Source organism: Rhinatrema bivittatum, unplaced genomic scaffold (genome assembly GCF_901001135.1).
Source record: "Rhinatrema bivittatum unplaced genomic scaffold, aRhiBiv1.1, whole genome shotgun sequence".
Taxonomy (NCBI): Eukaryota; Metazoa; Chordata; class Amphibia; order Gymnophiona; family Rhinatrematidae; genus Rhinatrema; species Rhinatrema bivittatum.
The window spans coordinates 42,703-64,186 of record NW_021821333.1 but is presented as its reverse complement, the minus strand read 5'-3'; positions in this window follow the sequence as shown (position 1 = coordinate 64,186).

The window sequence follows — 21,484 nt, the reverse complement described above, 5'->3', positions numbered from 1 at the left end:
AACAAGGCAGGAAGGCTGAGGAGGCCATAGGACAAGATAGAAAGGCTAAGGAGGCCACAGGACAAGGAGCAACAAGAAGACCACACAAGTAAAGTAAGGCAAGATGAGCCAATACAAAGAACCGAGGTGACTGGACGAAGAGGCACTGAGCCGTCGGAGAGCAAGGGCTAAATAGGGCTGGCCTTGTTGAACCCTGGGATCATCAAGGAGGTGGCCAGTGTGTGAGGACTTCTGCGGCAGGGGGCCCACCCAGCAGCCAGGATCATTACATTTTTTGAGACGTCTTTCATGAATGCCTTTATCAAATGCTTTCTGAAAATCCAAATACACTATATCAATTGGCTCACCGTTGTCCACAAGCTTATTCATACCATCAAAGAACTTCTAATATGTTAGCAAGACAAGACCTCCTTTGCTAAATCCATGCTGCCTATTCCCTATTAAACTCTTTATCCATATTACCAATAATTTTGTTTTAGCAAAAGCTTCCACTAATTTACCTGTCACTGATGTCAGACTCACTAGTATATTCGCCCCTGGAGCCCTTTATAAAATTGGTGTTTGGTACCTTCCTGTCCTCAGGTACGCTGTGTCACTTTCTTGTGTGTAGGTGTACATATTAAACTCTTGGGGCATCAACTATGTAACCATGGAAGTCTACGTAGTAAAGGCATGCACAGTGTTTGGTGTTTGCATGCACATTAACAATGCCACATGGTAATGCAAACATGCATACAATAACGTAATAAAAAAATGCAAATGCCTTATTAGGTTTTAATGCTGGATGCACTATCCAGCAGTAATATCTACGAGGCTTAATGCAACCCTTCAGGAGGTGAAGTTAACTGTAGCAGCCAGGGGCGGTTCTATAATGAGGCAGGGTGAGGCGGCCGCTTCTGGTGACAGAATTTTGAGGCGGCAAAAACTGCCCCTCTCAGAACGCTGCTGTGGTGTCCGCCTCACCCTGCCGTGGCTGCCTCGGTTCAGGCTGCAGCTGGGACGATTGGCCGAGAGGCTGGGGCCACTGCCGGAGCTCAGGCTGGCAGTGGTGTAACCACGGGTGGGCCCTGACCATTCACTTCCAGGCAGGCTCCCATTTCACCACTCCCCCCCCAATCCAATCAGATTTACCTGGCAGCCCAAGAAGAGAGGCCCTGTCACACGGCCGCAGTGGACACGCTGGGCAAGAGGAGGAAAAGGTCCGCGACGCTGCCGAGGAGGCCCGTGATGCTGGCGGTCAGACAAAAAAACATCTCATCAGAAGGCGGCGCCCATTCTTCTGCTCCTCCACTTGTGCCAGTCCTGCACTTTCAGTACCCGTGAGGCCAGTAAGTTCTCTATACTGATCTCATGCATCGCGAAATCAGCAGAGAGGAGTGCAAGCCACGCAAGTTTTGGATACCGAGGGCAGACACAGGAGGAGCAGCAGCAGAACATGCTCCCCCTTTTGCCTGTGTTTTGTGTTTATGTGTATATGTGAATGGGAGCTTGCCTGGGGGTGGGAGTGGGAGTGGGTGTGAGTGAATGGGAGCCTGCCTGGGAGGGGGTATGTGAATGGGAGTCTGGGGAGTGGGGGTGGGGGAGTATGAATGGGAGCCTGCCTGGAACTGGGGGTGTGGGGTGTGTGTGAATGGAAGCCTGCCTGGAAGTGGGGGTGGGGGAGTGTGAATGGGAGCCTGCCTGGAAATGGGGGTGTGGGGTGTGTGTGAATGGAAGCCTGCCTGGAAGTGGGGGTGAGGGTATGTGAGTGGGAGCCTGCCTGGAAGTGGGGGTGAATGAATGGGAGCCTGCCTGGAAGTGGGGGTGGTGTGTGTGTGTGAATGGGAGCCTGCCTGGAAATGGGAATGGGTGTGTGTGAATGGGAGCCTGCCTGGGATGGGGTATGTGAATGGGAGTCTGTCTGGGAGTGGGGGTGGGTATGTGTGAATGGAAGCCTGCCTGGAACTGGGGGTGTGTGTGAATGGAAGCCTGCCTGGAAGTGGGGGTGAGGGTATGTGAATGAGTGCCTGCCTGGAAATGGGGGTGAATGAATGGGAGCCTGCCTGGAAGTGGTGTGGGGGTATGTGAATGGGAGCCTGCCTGGAAGTGGTGTGGGGGTATGTGAATGAGTGCCTGCCTGGAAGTGGGGGTGAATGAATGGGAGCCTGCCTGGAAGTGGGGGTGGGGTGTGTGTGTGTGTGAATGGGAGCCTTCCAGGGTGGAGGAGTATGTGAATGTGAATAGCAGCCTGCCTGGGTGCAAGTGTGTATATGAATGGGAGCTTGCCTGTTGGGTGCAAGTGTGTATGTGAATGGGAGCTTGCCTGAGGAATTGGGGTGTGTGTGAATGGGAGCCTGCCTGGGGGGCTGGGGATGTGTGAATGGGAGCCTGCCTATGGGGCTGGATGTGTGTGTGTGAATGGGAGCGTACTTGGAGGGGATGTGAATGAGAGCCTATCTGAGTGTGTGTGTGTGTGTTTGAGAGAGAGAGCATGAGAGGAGTGAGAACTTGTGATATGGGAGTGGGAGCCTGCATGTGAGAATGGGAGCCTATGTGTTTGTGAGAGACTGGTAGCCTGCATTTAAGAGTGAGAGCCTGCCTCCATTCCCTCCAAGGCCGCTCCGAAATCGGAGCGGCCTTGGGATGGGGTATGTGAATGGGAGTCTGTCTGGGAGTGGGGGTGGGTATGTGTGAATGGGAGCCTGCCTGGAACTGGGAGTGTGTGTGAATGGAAGCCTGCCTGGAAGTGGGGGTGAGGGTATGTGAATGGGAGCCTGCCTGGGATGGGGTATGTGTGAATGGGAGCCTGCCTGGAACTGGGGGTGTGTGTGAATGGAAGCCTGCCTGGAAGTGGGGGTGAGGGTATGTGAATGAGTGCCTGCCTGGAAGTGGGGGTGAATGAATGGGAGCCTGCCTGGAAGTGGGGGTGGGTGTGTGTGTGTGTGAATGGGAGCCTGCCTGGAAGTGGTGTGGGGGTATTTGAATGGGAGCCTGCCTGGAAGTGGTGTGGGGGTATGTGAATGGGAGCCTGCCTGGGGTGGGGTATGTGAATGGGAGCCTGTCTGGAAGTGGGAGTGGTCTGAGTGTGTGTGTGAATGGGAGCCTTCCAGGGTGGAGGTGTATGTGAATGTGAATAGCAGCCTGCCTGGGTGCAAGTGTGTATGTGAATGGGAGCCTGCCTGGGGGGCTGGGGATGTGTGAATGGGAGCCTGCCTATGGGGCTGGATGTGTGTGTGTGAATGGGAGCGTACTTGGAGGGGATGTGAATGAGAGCCTATCTGAGTGTGTGTGTGTGTGTGTGTGTTTGAGAGAGAGAGCATGAGGGAGTGAGAACTTGTGATATGGGAGTGGGAGCCTGCATGTGAGAATGGGAGCCTATGTGTTTGTGAGAGACAGGTAGCCTGCATTTAAGAGTGAGAGCCTGCCTCCATTCCCTCCAAGGCCCCTCCGAAATCGGAGCGGCCTCGGAGGGAACTTTCCTTCCGCCTCCCCCACCTTCCCCTCCCTTCCCCTACCTAACCCACCCCCCGGCCCTAACTAATTCCCCTCCCCTACCTTTATTCCAAAAGTTACGCCTGCCTGAGGCTATGATGGTCTTAGTGCACTTTAATAGAAACGTGATGGCAGAAAAAGACCAAATGGCCCATCTGGTCTTCCCATCCGTCTAATTTATCCAGCCCTTACAATTTCCATCACTCCCTCGGAAATCCCTGTATTTATCCCATGCTATCTTGAATTCAGATACCATTTTTGCCTCCAGTGGGAGACTCTTCCATGCATCCCCTACCCTCTCTGTAAAGAACAATTTCCTAAGATTATTCCTGAGTGTATCCTGTTTCAAGCTCATCTCATGACCCCTCATTCCAGAGCCTCCTTTCCATTGAAAAGGTTCACCTCCTGTGAATAAAAACCTTTGAGATATTGTAATGTTTTTATTATATCTCGCCTTTCCTCTAAGAGTATACATGTTTAGATCTTTAAGTCCATCCTCATATGCTTTACACTAAGACCACTGGTCAATTTAGTAGCTACTCTTTGGACCAACTCCATCCTCTTTGCAGATGAGGTCTCCAGAACTGCGCTCAGTATTCCAAGTGAGGTCTCACCAGGGACCTCTACAGGGGCAATATCACCTCCCTTTTTCTGCTCACCATTCCTCTCCCTATGCAGTCAAGCATCTTTCTGGCTTTTACTATCACATTATCTACCTGTTTGGCCACCTTAAGATCATTAGATACAAAATCACCCCGAGATCTTGCTCCTCTTTTGTGCTTAGAATAATTTTGCCTCGAATACTGTACTTCTCCCTTGGGTTTTTGCATCCTAAATGCAATACTCTGCATTTTTTACCATTAAATCTTAGCTACCAGACCTTAGACCATTCATCAAATTTTGCTAGATCCCTCCTTGTGTTTTCCACACCTTCCTGGATGTCTACCCTGTTGCAGATTTTTGTTTTATCGAAAAAAGACAAACCTTTATTGACAATCCTTCCACTATGTTGCTCATGAAAATATTGAAAAGAATCAGTCCCAGGACTGATCCCTGAGGCACACCGCTAGTAACAACCCTCTCTTCAGAGTAAACTCCAGTTACCACTACCATTTGTCACCTCCCACTCAGCCAGTTTCTAATCCGGTCGGTCACTCTAGGTTCCATACTAAGGGCACTCAATTTATTTATAAGTCTCCTGTGTTGAATCGTGTTGAAGGCCTTACTGAAATTCAAGTACACTGGGGTAGATTTTCCACATGTGCGCGCCGCGTCCATGTGCGCACACTTCCCGGCGCGCACACATGGACGCACTGATTTTCTACCATGCGCGTGCCAGTGCACGCATGGTGGAATAATCCATGGGGCACACGCACATGCACCGGATTTTATAATCTGCGTGCGTATGTGCGGGCGGCGTGCGCAAGGGGGGGGGGTTGCAATTTCCGCGCAGCAACACATTCCGGCCTTCCCCAGGTTCTTCCCAGTCCATTTCAGCAGTTCCCGAGCTGAAGTAATTTGCGGGCACCAGCCGGCTGCCGGCATGCGAGTCTCCGGGACAGTGAACAATGGCGCTGGTCTAGTCTGCCCCCTTTCAGCCAGTACCCAGCACCAGAGACTCCTATCATCTTGCACCCGGATCCAGAGACTCTAACCAAAGACTTCTGGCCCAAAGCAGTGTCAATAGAAGGAGCTTGATCTGGCCTACAGTGGTGGCAGCAGGAGCACATTCTGACACTACCACCAGCTCAGATACTTGAAATCAGAAATGCAAGTAGCAGCATGTCAGAGCCACATGGGCAGAAGCCTGCTGGTGCAGCACCACCACTGATTGGCTGCATGGTGCATTGCTGGTGTTAGTTCTGCTTGTGTACACTAGTATTTTCCCACCCTCTTTCGGAGGCACATTTAACTACTCAGGTTTTAAGGATATCTGTAATGAATATGCATATGAGAAATTTGCCTATACTGAGTCTCCAATGCATGTAAATCTAATTTTATTTATTTATTTATTTAAAATAATTTTCTAACTGATAAAAAAAATCTTTCTAGCAATGTATAGCCTGTATCAAAACAATTCAGCACAAATTTTGTATATTCATTGCAGCAATCCTGAAAACGTGACTGGATAGGTTTGCCTGGCACAGAGGAGCTACATGTCCTGAAGACAGGAAGAGAGGCTGCAGAAAAGCCATAATTAATTTTTAGCCATTGTAGAAGATGGTTCAAGCCATAAGGAGGAAGGCACTGGGTTCTGCAGTGCTGCCAGGAAAGGATGGTGAGTAGTCTAGGGCTACAGCACTTTTCAAACTTTGCTTTGACAGGTGAGTGACAGGCAGCTCAGCCAATCAGTGTTCACTTCTGGGTTAAGCCCTGTCCACTGACCCTCCTCCCAACCAATCAGCATTTAATTTTGGTCCAACCCCCACCCTTATCCCTGCCCCTTTCTTGATATCCATCCCAGCCTCGCCCAAACCTTGCCCCTTTTTGTCCCTTTTCCCTTATGTTATATCCAGACATATCCCCTTTCTGTCCCTTTTTTATGACATAGACCAGAACTGGAAAAATGTTTTTTCAAGATGCCATTGGCTGTTTGGGGACAGGAAATGACATGCTGCCTAGATGGCAGCTGTTGAATTGGGGCCTGGCAATGAAATCATGGCCGTATATGTGCAGTAAAATCAAAACAAAGTGTTTTTACCTGTAATGCTATGACTTAGGTGGGTGCAGCCATCTTGGATGATGTCACAGGCCATGACATCACTCTGAGCATATTTAGATGTTTTGTTTGCAGACAGGGAGCACGAGAAGTAGCCATATTTGAAGGAAAGACATCACTATTGAGCATGCGCATAGTTCTTTTAAAAGATTACGTGTTGAAAGAAAAAGTACAGGTTTTAAAGCTCTTGTCTCTGGCTGTAATAGCTAAGCTGCCTTTTTTTCTCTTTGATTCATGTCAGCAGGGAATTTCAGTCCCCTTGTATTTTGTAGCCCAGAGAAAAATGGCAGGGGTTTTACCAGTCCCCCCCAACTTCCCCGTACTCACTGCAATATAGCACAGACCGCAGACCCCGCAAAAAATGCAGTCTCTTTTAGTCCAAATAGAAAGATATCAGAGAAAACGTTAATGCAACAAGTAGTACCAGAACTGTGTAAAATGTAGCTATTTTTTCAGAAAAACAAGTACAAAGTGTTTTGTTTCTTAATACTGGTGTATCGGGTATCTTAAAAAGATAAAAAGCTATTCTTTTATTTATTATTTATTTATTTATTTATCTTACAAACAAGCCAGGCGAATAGCCTGCCTTATCAGGAAGCTATAAATGAATTAGTTTTGTTTTAGGAGGACGTTGCTTAAGTCAGCAAGCGTCAGGAGAAGGTTTTTGATTTCACCCTCCTCCTTCTGCTTTGTGGGACCCCAGGTAGTTTTTCAGCACAGCACAGTACACCTCACCCCAACACACACACACACACCTTTCCACTACCCCTCCTCGGTTTTGCAAGGGGAAAAGCTTTTTTTTTCTTTTTCCCCTTATTTTGACAGCTGGAGCTGAAATCAGCACAGACAGCCGATCTCACTGTACAGACACAGAGCAAAAAGATATTTTGGAAGCAGGGCTTTAGAAAAAAAATTAAAAGTTTTAGCTGTGAAAAAAAGAATACAGGTAGACAGAAAATCAGCTACCATTTTTGTTCTGTGAGATCATGAGATGAGACACAAGGCATGCCAGGAATGATGCATGCTGGGGTCTGTAGTTTGTCCCAACCTCTCACCTCATCTCTTTTTCTCTTGGGAACAGATTCCCCCTGCACATCCCTCCTTTCTCTCAAATGCAGTGCAGGCGAATATGGAAACAGTACATTGCTCTTTTATCAAACAGCAAGTTTTACCTTTTTGATGGCCTTCTATTACTAAAGACAATGCATAGTGACAGCTGGAAAAAAAAATAGACTGTGCATTTTCTTTGTAAAGTTAAGAGACCCCGCTAGTTTGTTCTCTCTCTGTGCATTAATATTTTTTATTATTATACAAATTGCACTGTCCTGCGGTACATTTGTGTACAGAGCTTGGATATCCATCGTGATTAATCAAGTATTGCTATGCAGATCCTGCATTTGATCCAAAAACTGTAACATCTGTGTGGAGATTTGAATATATGATCTTGTTTGTTTAACCACCAGCTGCAAGAATTTGTCAATAAATGTGGCTACAGGTTCAAATAGCCATCCCTTTGCTGAGACTATAGGCCTTCCTGGCGGGGAAGAGATAGATTTATGTATCTTTGGTACTATATAAGTGACCGACATTCTTGGATATTGCACACTAAGGAACGTTAGTTCTGTGCCCGTAAGAAATGCTTGCTCTTTAGCAAGTGAAAAAGCTCCTCTACTGCGGATTGTAATTTCAATCTCGGGTTATGGTGCTAATCCTTCATAATATGCTCCTTCGTTGAGTGGCCGGCAAACTTCCTCCTCATATTGAGTCCAGATCAGGGGCCCTACCGAGTTTATAGTAGATGTAGCAGAGTTGGTGTTGAAAAACAACTTTTTTTCTTTCAAACGGGAAATCTTCATTCAAAAACACGAGATAGCAATGGCTCAACAATGGCCTCAAAACTGACCAGCGTCTATGTTTCTATTTTGAAGATCAACAATACTCGCGGCCCAGAAAACCGAGAGGCAGAGCTGGGACCACGACCGGGGGTGGAGGGGTGTCAGCACGACCAGAGGAGGGGAAGGCACAAGGCAGAAGGTTATTAGCGCTCTCGGATGACAGGAGATAGGACCCTTGCTCCCTACCCCGCTCCCTCGGTGGCCAAACAGTTCTGCAATTAATGTGAAACAAGGGCCTGGAACCATTATGCTGAAATAAAAAATGATAACTTGTTTTTAACAGATCTAGCTCTCCAGCTTGAAACCAGGAATATATTTACTCTTGCTGCCCTCTACTGCAGAAATTAAGAATCTGATTTTGGCTACAGACCCCTTAAATACAAAATCTTTTCTTCCAAAGAAGTGGAAACAAAGGTCGACAAACAAATTAAAATATATACATATCCATACATATACACACGTTTTTAAAAGATATATCTCGATATATATATATATACTGTATATATACGGGTGAGTACGTTCACCTTAATACATTTCTTGAGTAGCCTTCAGGTGTCAACACTCCCTTCCTAAAGTCAAAACAAAATGAGCAGATCAAGACAAAAGCTGATGTTCTCTGGATACACAAGTGAATCGAGGATTATCTTACAGTCCTGGTGTGAAGGGAAGGCATCTGGAAAGGTGGTGAGTTAGCAGAGTGATAAGAAGGCAGCAGAATTATTATCTTTTTGTTTGTTGGCCTTTATTTACCATGCAATCAAGTGGACTAGCACAGCAACCTCCCTACTTCTTCCAAAGTAAAGGGAAATCCATGAAGTTTATTTTCGTTATGCTTTCTTTGTGAAGGAAGTGGTGTGTAGTATATGTGTGTGCTGGTGCTAGCTTGCACTCTGCTGAGGTGAGGAGGGAACTGGTACACAAGAGTGAAAGATGGTAGGAAGCAATAAAATAAGTAAATATCCTTTTAGGCCTCTCAAGCACTCCCGCCGGAGCGCAGCGCATGCGGCAGAGCTCTTCGGCCAGTCTGCGCTTTCCTCGTGGTGATTAGTCACTGATATACCGGAGAACCGAAGATGGGAACGGATTAGTCAGCCTACGTCCCCGATGTGCTGAGAGCCTGGCACGGGACGTTTCGCTTGGTCTGTGCTTCGGGACAGCTGCGCACCGGAGCGAGCAGAAGACAAGTGCTCAGTGGCCTGTGAGCTCCATGGTCCTGGTCAGGGCACTGGAGGAAACGGGTCTGTCAGGTGGCAGAGCCTTCCAGATGCATCCGTCAGTACAGTCGGAAGTAAGGTCTAATGTGATGGGGTGGGGGGGGGGGGGGAAACCTGTGGTTTGATGAAACCTCTGTTCGTAATGGGCATGAGGAATGTACATATAACCTCCCTGACCGGTGTTCATCTGCCGTTCCAGCACTTTTGGGAGTGGAGCTCTCTCCTTCCAGTGACTCAGCACATGGAGTGCATGGAGTCGCCTTTCCCAAATGGGCCTATTCAATGCACATATGCTTTGCCACCTCGCCTAGATCTGTTTGCCAGCCTCGTTCTCCTCTGGCCTGTTACGCTGCAATTTATGGACAGCACACAGCAGTCTCTCGTTTTCCCTTTGTTTGGAATTGTGCTTTTAGACTATATATATATTTAAAAAAAACCCCAAAAAACATGGGAGGTTTTTCTTGTTCCAAGAATGTGTTTACAGGTTTTAACCTTACCCATTTATTAAAATAAAAATGCCCACTTCATCTCTCCTGTCGCGAATGTTGCTCGGGGATCTGGAAGTGGGCAGGGTGCCGTATATTGTGTGCCAGTGCGCCTCTAAGAGAAGCATGCACAAATATAATAAGAAAGAGGATATGCATTTGTAATTTATTTATGCCCTTCTATGCTTTGATAGGAAACTTTTCAAATTAATTGTGATGGTTGTTTTAAATATTTAGTAGCTTGTTGACCTATTTTTCAAGTTAATTGGGATGATTTTCCGGTGTGGTAACAATGATTTAAGAATATACTGTCTTTAGTATTTAGTTGAGGGGAAAGAATTCCAAGAGCGGAATAACACACCCCAGGGGAATCAACCGGGAACCCCAGAGAATGTGTTAGAAGGGGGTAATTCTTCAATCATTAAAATATATTTTAAAAAATTAATATTGTGTATGTGTGTGTCTGTACGTATATCTATCAATCTATCTGTCTACTTTTATAAATCTCTGTGCATAACAAGCAAGCAAACACATGGAGCGCTACAGTGAAAGTCACCAAGTAACGCAGTTGCCACCCTCACCTTCAGCGGGTTTTTAATAGTTTGCTGTACCTAATTTCCCCTCGGTGTGTCTTTGCCTGCCTCTGGTGTGCTCCAGGTCCCAGTACTTTTTATGGTGCTGGTGAAAGTTGCTGGCCGCTCACCATTGCCTGTAACCCTGGCAATGGGGTTTCACAATGCCATTAAAAACAAAATACTAATGAATGGGGTAGGCAGGAGCCTGTTAGACTGGCAGCCGCATCAGGCATTTTAGCTTCCCAAAAACTGCAATGTCTGATTGAAGATGCCATGATCAGTAGAGGGCATTTCCCTTTAGCTCAGTCGCAGCGGTTATTGCCTTGTAGCAGAAAGTTGCTGCTTTTGATCCTGAGAAGCCACATCGATGAAATTGTTTGGAAAGGTGAAGACAAGTAAAAATTCAGTGACTAGTTAGAGAAATTTGTTTTAGTAAGCAACACACTAACAGAATCAGGGATTCTCAAGAGTGAGATGAAGGGCAGGGGTAGGAACAGCAACTGAGAAGGGCAGAGAACGGCAAACTCCAGGCCTCGCGTGCCGCAGGCAGGCGTGGTTTTCAGGGGTGCCAAGGACCAGTGTTTGCATCACCGGGACAATTAGGCAGTGGCAAACAGATGAACCAAGAGTCCTTTATCTGTCAACAATTGCTACGTTAAAAGGAAAATAGAAAGGGGCCGGCCAGGTGGCTCTGTGCACTGCCATGCAGAAGACCTGGGTTTGATTTCCAGGCCAAGACTCTGTTCCCTTAGCTGGGCTGCCAGAGTTGGGGATGCTGTGGACCTGGGGAGGGAAGTCTCAGTCATCGCTCTCTAGCGACACCAACTGGCTGAATTGAGTACTGAAGCAAGGAATTCATTTAGTCTCTCTGCTATGGCTTTGTCGTCCCTAAGGGCTCCTTTTACCCCTTGATCATCTAATAGTCCAAATGACTGCTTCACAGACTTTTAACCTCGACTGTACCTGAAAAAGGTTTTTTATTATGAGTCTTTGCTTCCATGGCAAGCTTCTTTTCAAATTCTCTCTTTGCCTTCCTTATCAATGCTTTGTATCTGACTTGCCAGTGCTTATGCTGTTTCCTGTTTTCTTCATTTGGGTTCCTTTTCCATTTCTTGAAAGATATTCTTTTAGATATTATAACCTCTCTCACCTCACCTGTCAACCATGCCGGTAATCGTTTAGCCTTCATGCCACCTTTTCTAATGCGTGGAATACATCAGTTCTGGGCTTCCAAAATGGTATTTTTAAACACTTTACATGCCTGAACTAAACTCTTGCATAGGCTCGGTGATGCGCGCAAGCCCCGGGATGCACGTATGTCCCAGGGCTTGCAAAAAGGGGCGGGATGTGGGCTGTCCTGGGTGGGGGGGGGCTGGGAGGGGGCGTGGCCTGAGCCTCCAGGCACAGTGGCCAATTGCTGCTGTGCCCGGGATCACGGATCAGCTGTTGGCTGGCGCGCATAAGTTTTGCCTGCTGGGAGGTGCGCATGTTATAAAATCAGGCGTAGATTTGTTCGTGCCGTGATGCACGAACAAATCTGCACCTTAATCTTTGTAGTTGTTCCTTTCAGGTTTTTCATAACCGCTTTCCTCATTTTTTATAGTCACCTTTTTGAAAGTTAAATGCTATCATAGTAGATTTCTTTTTTCTTCAGTTTTTAAGTCAAATTTGATAATGTTGTGATCATTATTGCCAAGTGGCTCCAACACTCATCCTCTGTTCCACTATGGTCTAGGTCTAAAATAGTTTCCCCTCTTGTTGGTTTTTGTACCAGCTGCTCCATGAAGCAGTCATTTATTTCATCCAGGAACTTTAGAGCAGCTTTTAAACTAGAACAAGGGGGAAAGCTGACAGTCACTCAGCAGTGCATGGTTCGGAGGAATGTATCCTTGAAGGATACTAATGAAACAGGAGAGTTAGGGCATCCCCAACAGAGAGGTTCTAAGAAAAGCAAACATAGTTCATATGCCTATATGTAAAAAATCACCTGAGCTAAAGATTTCTGAATTATCCTAACAACTGAAAAGCAGGTTGTTAATACAAAAAAAAACACACTTTGAAATGTCTGTATGCCAATGCCAGAAGTCTAAAAAGTAAGATGGGAGAGTTAAGAGTGTATAGCAGTAAATGATGAGATTGACATAATTGGCATCACAGAGATCTGGTGGAAGGAGGATAACCAATGGGAATGTGCTATATCAGGGTACAAATTATATTGCAATGATAGGGAGGATCAACTTGGTGGGGGTGTGGCACTTTATGTCCAGAGGGAATTGAGTCCAACAGGATAAAGATCATACAAGAGACTAAATGCTCAGTAGAATCTATATGGGTAGAAATCCCATGTGTGTTGGGTAAGAGTATAGTGATAGGAGTATACTACCGTCCACCTGGACAAAATGGTCAGACAGATGTTGAAATGCTAAGAGAAATCAGGGAAGCAGACCAATTTAGCAGTGCAGTAATAATGGGAGATTTCAATTACCAAAGACAAAAGGGGAACTCAAATGTATAATAGCCTACAAGAAAGTGTCAACAAGCCAGTCGGGCTTTTCAATCATTCACCTTTTTAAACTTTATTTTGAAAAAAATTTTCAATGTTTTTTTCTTTTTCTTAAAATGAACCAGTCCAATTTTTAACTTCTTTTAAAGAGTAATAGCTCAGTCCATCAGAGAATATTGTATATATATATTTCAAAAACTGCCCGACACGGCCGATGTTTCGCATCCGTTATGCTTCATCAGGGGCACTCTGATAGTTTTTTTAAGTATAAGACTGTAGCGATTATCAACTAAACTTGGCTTTAACCATTTTCAAGCCGGACGAGAACGCCTCTGCCTCTTTCTCAAACAGAACGTTTTGGCAGGGCCAAAAATATCAGCTGGGCGAGGGCGCAGGTGACCCGCTCCATTCTGATGCCTATATGAGCGGGTTCCTATGGGAAACTTGGGCATCTCGAGGAAAGTAACAATTCGCAGGATAAAAGCTGACCAATGTCCTTTAGCCTGTTTGTTTTTTTCTGTTTTTGTATATTTTATTTTTTTTTCCTCCTCTTCCCTCTCCACTTTTAAGTTTCCCCTCTGCCAACAGCAGTTCTGCGCAGCTCTGGGGGATCCCTCCTGACCTGAAGGCTGGAGGAAAACCTCCTGGACAGTTTTGGCTGGCAAGGGACCACCACGGTAACGACTGACCTCTTCCCTTTCTCCTTCCTTCCCCAGGCCCAAGACCACTAGCCCTTTACCTATTTTTATACTTTTCAACATATGGCAGATTGGAAAGAAATATATAAATGTGATCAATGTCTATGGGGAAAATACTTCTTCAAAGAAGGGATGAAAGTCACCCAGATTGGCAGCCAGAAGAAAATGGGAATATCTTGGAGGACAGAAAAAACCCAGAAACATTAGGTCAGCATTTTCAGAAAACAAACCCCCCCCCCAACAAAAAAATACCCATTGCTTTATTATTTAAGCATTCTTATATTGCACAAATTCCAATTAAATTCTTGCTTTCTATGAGAAGCAATGAGCGGCTGCAGAACGTCACTGAATTCCAAGAGTTTCTCCTTCCCTTCAATGTCCCTCCCTGCTTGATCCACAGCTAAAGCGGCAGACGGAGACAGTTGGGGGGGGGAACCCTGTAGCAGCCAGTGAAGGATGGCGCACTCCTTTCACAACACACACACATATACCCCACACACCTTCATACACAAATACACTTGCACACCCCTTAAAGCCCCCTACCTTTCACCTCACACACACACCACACACGCTTTCAGAAAATCCACCCAGACATGCACAGAGAAACAGAAGAGACACACGTGTGAGATTCAGCGTGTTCATGTCTGTTTCAGTGTGCGAAGCCCCCTCTTTCTTGCTTGCTTTCTAAAGTTTGAATTTGCACTAGAATGGTTAGTAGTTGGGGTGTGGCTTCACCTTTGCTCGGGGGGGGGGGGGGTGCTTTTGGAATGGAGTGCTTGGCAACATCCTGCAGCCTCTACGTGCCTCCCTAAGCACCGCTGTCCTACCCCAGGCCACACGCAGAGATACAGATAGACAGAAACACACACAACGCAAGAGAACTGCAGCGGAGGGTTAAGAATGCAGGGCACAGCAGCACGCTGGGCGTGGCCATTCCCTGCGGGAAATAGCAGCATTTGCAAAGGGAAGTAACAGCCAGTGCTAAAAATGGGGAAGACTAGTAAAATTCGTTTGTGATATTTGATGGCAAAATAAAGAAGGGGGGTTTTGGCAGCTAACTTTCCTCAGGTGCATAACAGTTTAATAGGTATCAAAACTTGTCTCATAGAAATTGTCCCATAGAAACTTACCCACTCCAGCCTGAACTTACCCCTGGCTCAGCAAGATTCAGCATCTATTTGGATAATAAAAAAAGATGGCATCACTTAAAAAAAGAGAAAGTGAGTGTGTGGGAGGCAGAGCCAACTTAGATGTTCGAACAAAACTGACCACTCTGCCATAAGATATACCACTCACTGACCACAAAACTGACCACTCAAACCATAAGACATACCCTCAGACCCAGGTGAACTAGCGCCGAGTTAGCTTCTCTTACATAAGTCATGCCAAATCTTTATTAGCTAAATAGATGCTGAATTCTTTTTAGGGCAGTTGCTATTCAGAAAAGCCCAAATATTTTTCACTCTTGCACTTTCCAGAGGCCAAAATGAATCTGGGTGAATGGAACCCAGCTTTCCCCAAATATCCCTGTCCATTTTGTTGCCACGCATCCAAATTTTGTACAAAAGAAAAGTGTTTTGTATGTTGCGATATTAAGATTTACATAATCTTGACCATAAAAGGATTTTTGTGGTTGATTGTGACGCACTTATCTGGAATACCACATCCCTATGATATGTTCTCTTCAGGAGCTCCTGAAGCAGGGCACCTTTTTTGAAAGCCACTGGTCCTCTTCTTAAGACTCTGCTCAGGTGTTTGCAGTGGTAGCTGCACGCTGATTCATTTGGTCACAGTCAACAGCAAACATATTTAACAAAAGGAGGTAAAAATCAACACTAAATACATTAATGTCACATTGTCAATATTTTGCTTTACAGTCAGCCACAGGACCAAATATATTCTTTCATAGGCTAATATTCCTGTTTTAATTTTCTTTTTGCAATTCATGCTAGGGAATGTGACTTTAGCCTCCATGGGGTCTGCAGGACTGGTTCTTCAATTAGGTGAACTAAGTGAATGCCTAGAGCAGCACGATTTTGGGGGGTGGCACCAGCAGTTTTTGCTAGGTATCAATACATTTTGGGTTAGCCTCAAAGACTCTAATGGCCAGAGTCAAGATTCTCGGGCACCAGAGAACAGTTCTCTGCTTCCGGCTCCAGTCCGTCCCCTCCCAGACAGAGAACAGGAGGGGAGGAGATGAGGCTGGAATGGACATGGCAGAACAAAGAAAGAACCACTCTGCTCTCTAATCCAGCCCCTCCCCTCTGCAGAGAAAGGAGGGGAGGAGATGAGGCTGGATATGGACAACAGAGCAGAGCAGAGTTCAGTTTATGTCTGTGTATTTCCATTTCTCATTTGTGGACACTTTTCTGTATAGGGTGAGGATCTGTGTTCCGCATGTGTGAATGAAGTGAGGGGCAGGCAATTCTGGTCCTTGAAAGCTGCAAACAGGTCTGATTTTCAGGATATCCCCAATGAATATGCATGAGCCAAAATTGCATGCAATGGAAAAAAGTGCTTGCAAATAAATATATCCCCCATATATTCTGGAAAACCAGACCTGTGTTCTGCAGCATTCGAGGACTGGAGCTGCCTACCTCTGTGCTAATGTGTAGTTTCCATGTAAGGATTTGTAATACTCCAGCTTGTTCTGTTTTTTCTAATAGAAGGTGTATTGGTATTCTAGGTCCCAGTGAATGTTATCAGTGTTTCATTTGATAGGTAAGGTTGTTGCTTTTTGAGTTATGGGAGTTAATGTTGTTTTGATATAACAGGTTTTGCAGGGGTTTCTGTTACTTCACTGGTAATGGAGGGGACGTTTGTGTCACTGTCACTGAGTTGACAACCAAAATTAGAATTGTTTTAATGGTGAGCAATAAGGGTAACATCCTGTTCAGCCCAGTCAGGACATTTAAAGATTACCAATCAGCCAATGCTATATTCAGGGATGCCCAACTTCAGAGCTCAAAGAACCATTAAACTTATCTGGTTTTCAAGTTATCCAGAATGGGCCCAATATTCAAAATTAAACATTATTTAAGTTAACGGATAAGACTTATCCGGTTAACTTAAAGGGATATTCAGCAGCCACAGCTATGTTCCTGGATATTCGTGAATAAGTCTTTACTTAGGGGGTCATTTATCAAATGCGTATAAGGTGTTATTGCATGTGATGCAAATTCAGAAAATAGGAGGAGTGTGGGCTGGGTTAGCCTGTCTGTGAAAGCTTGCACAGAAGCGAGAGATGAGAGAGACGAGAGGAGAGAGAGAGAGAGAGAGAGAGGAGAGAGAGAGAGAGAGAGGAGGAGGAGAGAGAGAGAGACAGAGAGAGAGAGAGAGAGAGAGAGAGAGAGAGAGAGAGAGAGGAGAGAGAGAGAGAGAGAGACTGGCCATAATGTCATGGCCCATAGGTAGGTATTTGTATCCCTATGGTAGGCCCACCTAGTAACTCGAGTGGGGTTTAGGTAAGAGTGTAGGGGGTTAGGGGCCACTTTGACATTCTACGTGACACTACCAAACAGAACAGTGGTCTCTTGTGAAGATTTGCTGGCCTTCGGAATGAGGAAACTCACTCCAAGATGAGATTTGGGCAAGGTTCTCTCAACCTAGCTTGAGGGACTCTCTATCTGGGTAACATCAAGCTAGGTTGAGAGAACCTTGCCCAAATCTCATCTTGGAGTGAGTTTCCTCACTCCGAAGGCCAGCAAATCTTCACAAGAGACCACTGTTCTGTTCGTAGGTATCACGTAGAATGTCAAAGTGGCCCTAACCCCTACACTCTTACCTAAACCCCACCTCGAGTTACTAGGTGGGCCTACCATAGGGATACAAATACCTACCTATGGGTCATGACATTATGGCCAGGCTCACTCTCTCTCACACTTTCAATTCACCTGAAATAGGACTTACAGGAGACATCACAAATAGCAATGAAACCTTACCACACATTCACAGCAGCTATTGCACAGCCTAACACAATCCAAAGCGGTGTAGTTAAAATTGGCATTACAGCTGTGCAATAGCTCTTTGCAGACAGGCTAACCCAGCCCACTCTCCATCCCTAACTCCTCCTATTTTCTGAATTTGCATCACACCATACAATATCGTGCAATCGCATGCGTTAAACACGTTTTCACATGCATTAACGGGGCTTTTCACATGCGATAAGCCCTTAACACATGCAAAAACACCTTATCGCATTTTGAAAATGACCCCTAAGTTAGATCTGCAGATATAAATTATCTGATTAACTTAACTAGATACATCTGAATATTGGCACTTATTGGGTTGGGTTAACCAGATAAGTAGTGCTGCCCCAATCCACTCATTTACTATTCAGCTATCTATTTAGCCAGAGAAGTGACTTATCAAGCTAAGTGGCACTGTTGAACATAGCTGGATATCAGTGGCCACCACTTAGCTGGATAAGCCCTTCTTATCTGGGTAAGCAGCATTTTAATATTGCCCTCAGTGCAAATACATGAAATAAGGTTGTATGCACTGCTTCTGTCATATCTACCTCATGCATATTCATTGTGAGTATCCTGAAAACCATCCCTGTTTCTGGCTCTTCAGGATTGGACTTGGTCATCCCTACAGTATGGGTTCTTTCATTTATAAATGTATATTTTCTTGAAGGTTTTTTTTGGTTTTTTTGCAGTTTATCCCCAAAACTTATAGATGACACATTCATCAGACACTGTAACATAGTAAATGACAGCAGATAAAGGCCTATCCAGTCTGTTCATTAAAGTGTTTAGGGTTGTAATTGCCGTTCCACGCAGTTACTCCATGCCTTCTGTTTAGGGTTGTAACTGCCGCTCCATGCAGTTACTCCCATGCAGAAAAGTTACCACAGCTTAACCTTGGTTCTTCAGTTCCATTCTCTTGTGCCTAGGGATCCTATGTGTTCATCCCATGCCCTTCTGAACTTTGTCATCATTGTGGTCTCCAGCACCACCTCCATGCGGACTTTTCAGGTGGGGTAGAATATTTCCTGAAGTTCCTGTTTGACCCTCTGGGGCTTCATACTTCACCAGCTTCCTTTCTATTGGAAAAGGTTTCTTTCTTTGGCATTTTAATACCTGCAAGGTATTTAAAAGTCTGTTTCCTATCCCCCCTGTCTCTCCTCTCCTCTCGGGTATACATATTTAGAGCCTCAAGTCTCATCTTGTAGATCTCAAACCATTTGGGGTGCCTTTCTCTAGACAACTTTAATCCTTTTTGTGATGCAGTCTCCAGAACTGACACAGGTTCTGAAACATATTTGTATTGTATATGTGTATGTATGTAAATATATATATATATGATGAAATAAAGTTTAATATTCAAAAATATTATGTCAAATTATGTGTTTACACAGGGTTTTTTTGAGAGGGATGAAGATGGGATCACTAGGATTTTAAAGTTTCTCATAATCCCAAGGGGGCGTAGCCTATGGCTCTGAAAGTTAATTGGTGTTTGGGGGGGGGGGGGAGGGTCACGAGGCTGAGCCTGATACATCCTTGCACCAGCTCTGGGTGTCCGGCAAACTCTTATGCTTCTTATCCATTCTTCACCAGGGCCATGTGAATGGCCGGGCATAGGCAGCTCTAACCATGGTCCCTTAGCAACAAGCTGCTGTACTGAAGTTAGACTGGAGCAAATCCTGTCATTTTTATCAGGTGCAAATGGACAGAAAAGGTTGCCTTTCCATTTGCACCTGATACAGAGGCATGTAGGTCTGCCCAAAAGTTAACGTCTGCCTCTGTTTTCTTTGCTCTTTGAAGCTGGGTCAATGCAATAAAGGTGTCCCAGTGTTATCGTGCTCTGAATCAATTCTCTTAACTGGAATGTCATTTTCTCAGATAACAACGGAAACACAAAACAATTAGCAAACTTTTTCCTTCTGAGGGACCTGGAAGCATCCATCTGGCATCTTTATTATTTTTAGAAAGGAGATTTGCTCTTTGTGTTTCCATGAGAGAAATAATACCCCCGAGGTTTTCCCACAGAGCGGGAGGAAGGATGCCACAATGCAGCTGTCGCTTTCTGTCATGGCTTCTACTGCAAAGTAAAAGGTGAGAGAGAGAGCTGCAAGACATCAGCCAGCAGTGGGCCCAAGCTCCAATCACAGGGTGAAAAACAGCAAGCCCATGCAAGTATTTATTTAATACTTAGAATACTAAGAGTACTACAGAACTGCAGCATAAGTGGCACGGTCAGTGGATAATAATTCTCTTGCCTCTTCCGCTGACATTCATGTCTAAGGTTTTTCTTAAGAGCTAAACGGTTTCTTGTACAGTGTGTGCTGGTCCAGTTAAGGATGAGAAGTGTGTTGGCCTTCACTGCCCCAAGATGGGGGGGAGGAGGCGGGTAGGGGCGCAGGAAGGAGTCCCCGTGATGGTGACCCCTAATGGCCAGACTCAGAGTACACATGCCTGGTTCTGGGGGAGCTACAGTCTGAGCTCGAAGCCCAAAGGAGCAATAGTAAACTGCCAGGCCACAAAAAAAAAAAAGAGAGAGAAAGCTTAAAGAGTCTTTTCATGTAGCTGGGGCACAGTTCTATTACTGATATTTTAGTTCTATCTGCAGCTTTCCTCCGGGATTTGAGGAGGACGCTGGCACAGCATGGTTGAGTCTCAGGATCCTGCCGCAGTCAGCGTTCTTTTTACAGGGCCCCAGGGTTCTAGAACAATCAGGGAGGGAAGCCTCATTCCCAGGAAACTCCTCCCCTGCTTTCTGCTGGCCTCCATAACAGGAGATGACACCCGTCTGCTCACTTCCGGCCTTTCCTTGCAGAAACAAGTGAAATGAGCAGTTCTCCTGCTGCCTAGCTACAGGCAGGCAGGCGGCGCCTGGGGGGGGCAGCACTTTCAGTCAAGGGCCAGTGACGGCCGAGCAGAGAGCTGTGGTTCTGTCAGTGGCTTTCTGACTGGTTAGCTGCAAAGATAAGAAAGGATGCTTACCTGCCAGTGGCATTTTGACGGCAGAAATACTTCGAGGGTTTTCATTTTAACGTGATAGTGGCATGGCACAGCTGCATCCCCAGCTCTTCCCTAGCCTCCCGCAGCTGGCAGGAGTGGCACTCAGTAGAGCATCACGGGGACATTCTCATGGTTTGAGCCTTGAAATCCCATAATTGTGCAGCTCATAATGCGAGGCTGGCCCAGCGCGGCAGAGGAATCTGACTCACTACGAAGCGCCACTCCCCCTGCCAGCCACACCGATGTAGATCCAGCCCACCGGGCTTCGGAGAGGCTTATACTGGGTGCCTACGATCACCACTGCTGCCTGGCCCACCGGCAAAATGGTCAATACTGGTAGCACCTGAGATGCCCCTTGCCTCACAGCACCCCTGGGAGACCACACAATTGTCCCTACCCAAAAGCCAGACCTGCAAATACCCAGATTGATGGTTGGGATCGCCAACTCAGATCATTTGGCCCAGCTGCCCCCTCAAGCATGCAAACTTTTCAGAGGAGCTCTACACAGGTGTCAAAGAAATGCATCCAGGTAAGGTGGACGCTGAGGAAGAGAAAACTAACTCACTGAGCAGATAACGTGCCCGCAGCCAGATGCAGCTCTGGTTTATTTTAGAGGGGAAACTATGAACAGAAAAACATTGGGCCTGATCAAAATACATTCATTTGCCAATCTTGGGGCCTGACTTACTTTTGGGAAAATGTTTAGTAAATGAGGCCCTAGTTTTGGAAAACAGAGGGAAATTGTTCTTTTTTTACCCCAGCTGGAACGCATTGACTGGCCACAAACGTGCCGAACTGATTTTGACAATCTTTAGTCAGAAGCTATTTCTATGAACTCCCAGTCTGAGAGCATTTTTTTTTTTAAACGGATACATGGATAGTTTTCTACTTGCATTTACCTGCTCTAGCGGGACACGGCAATGATGTCACCTAGGCTACAAGTGCTGCTAGCTGTTTGG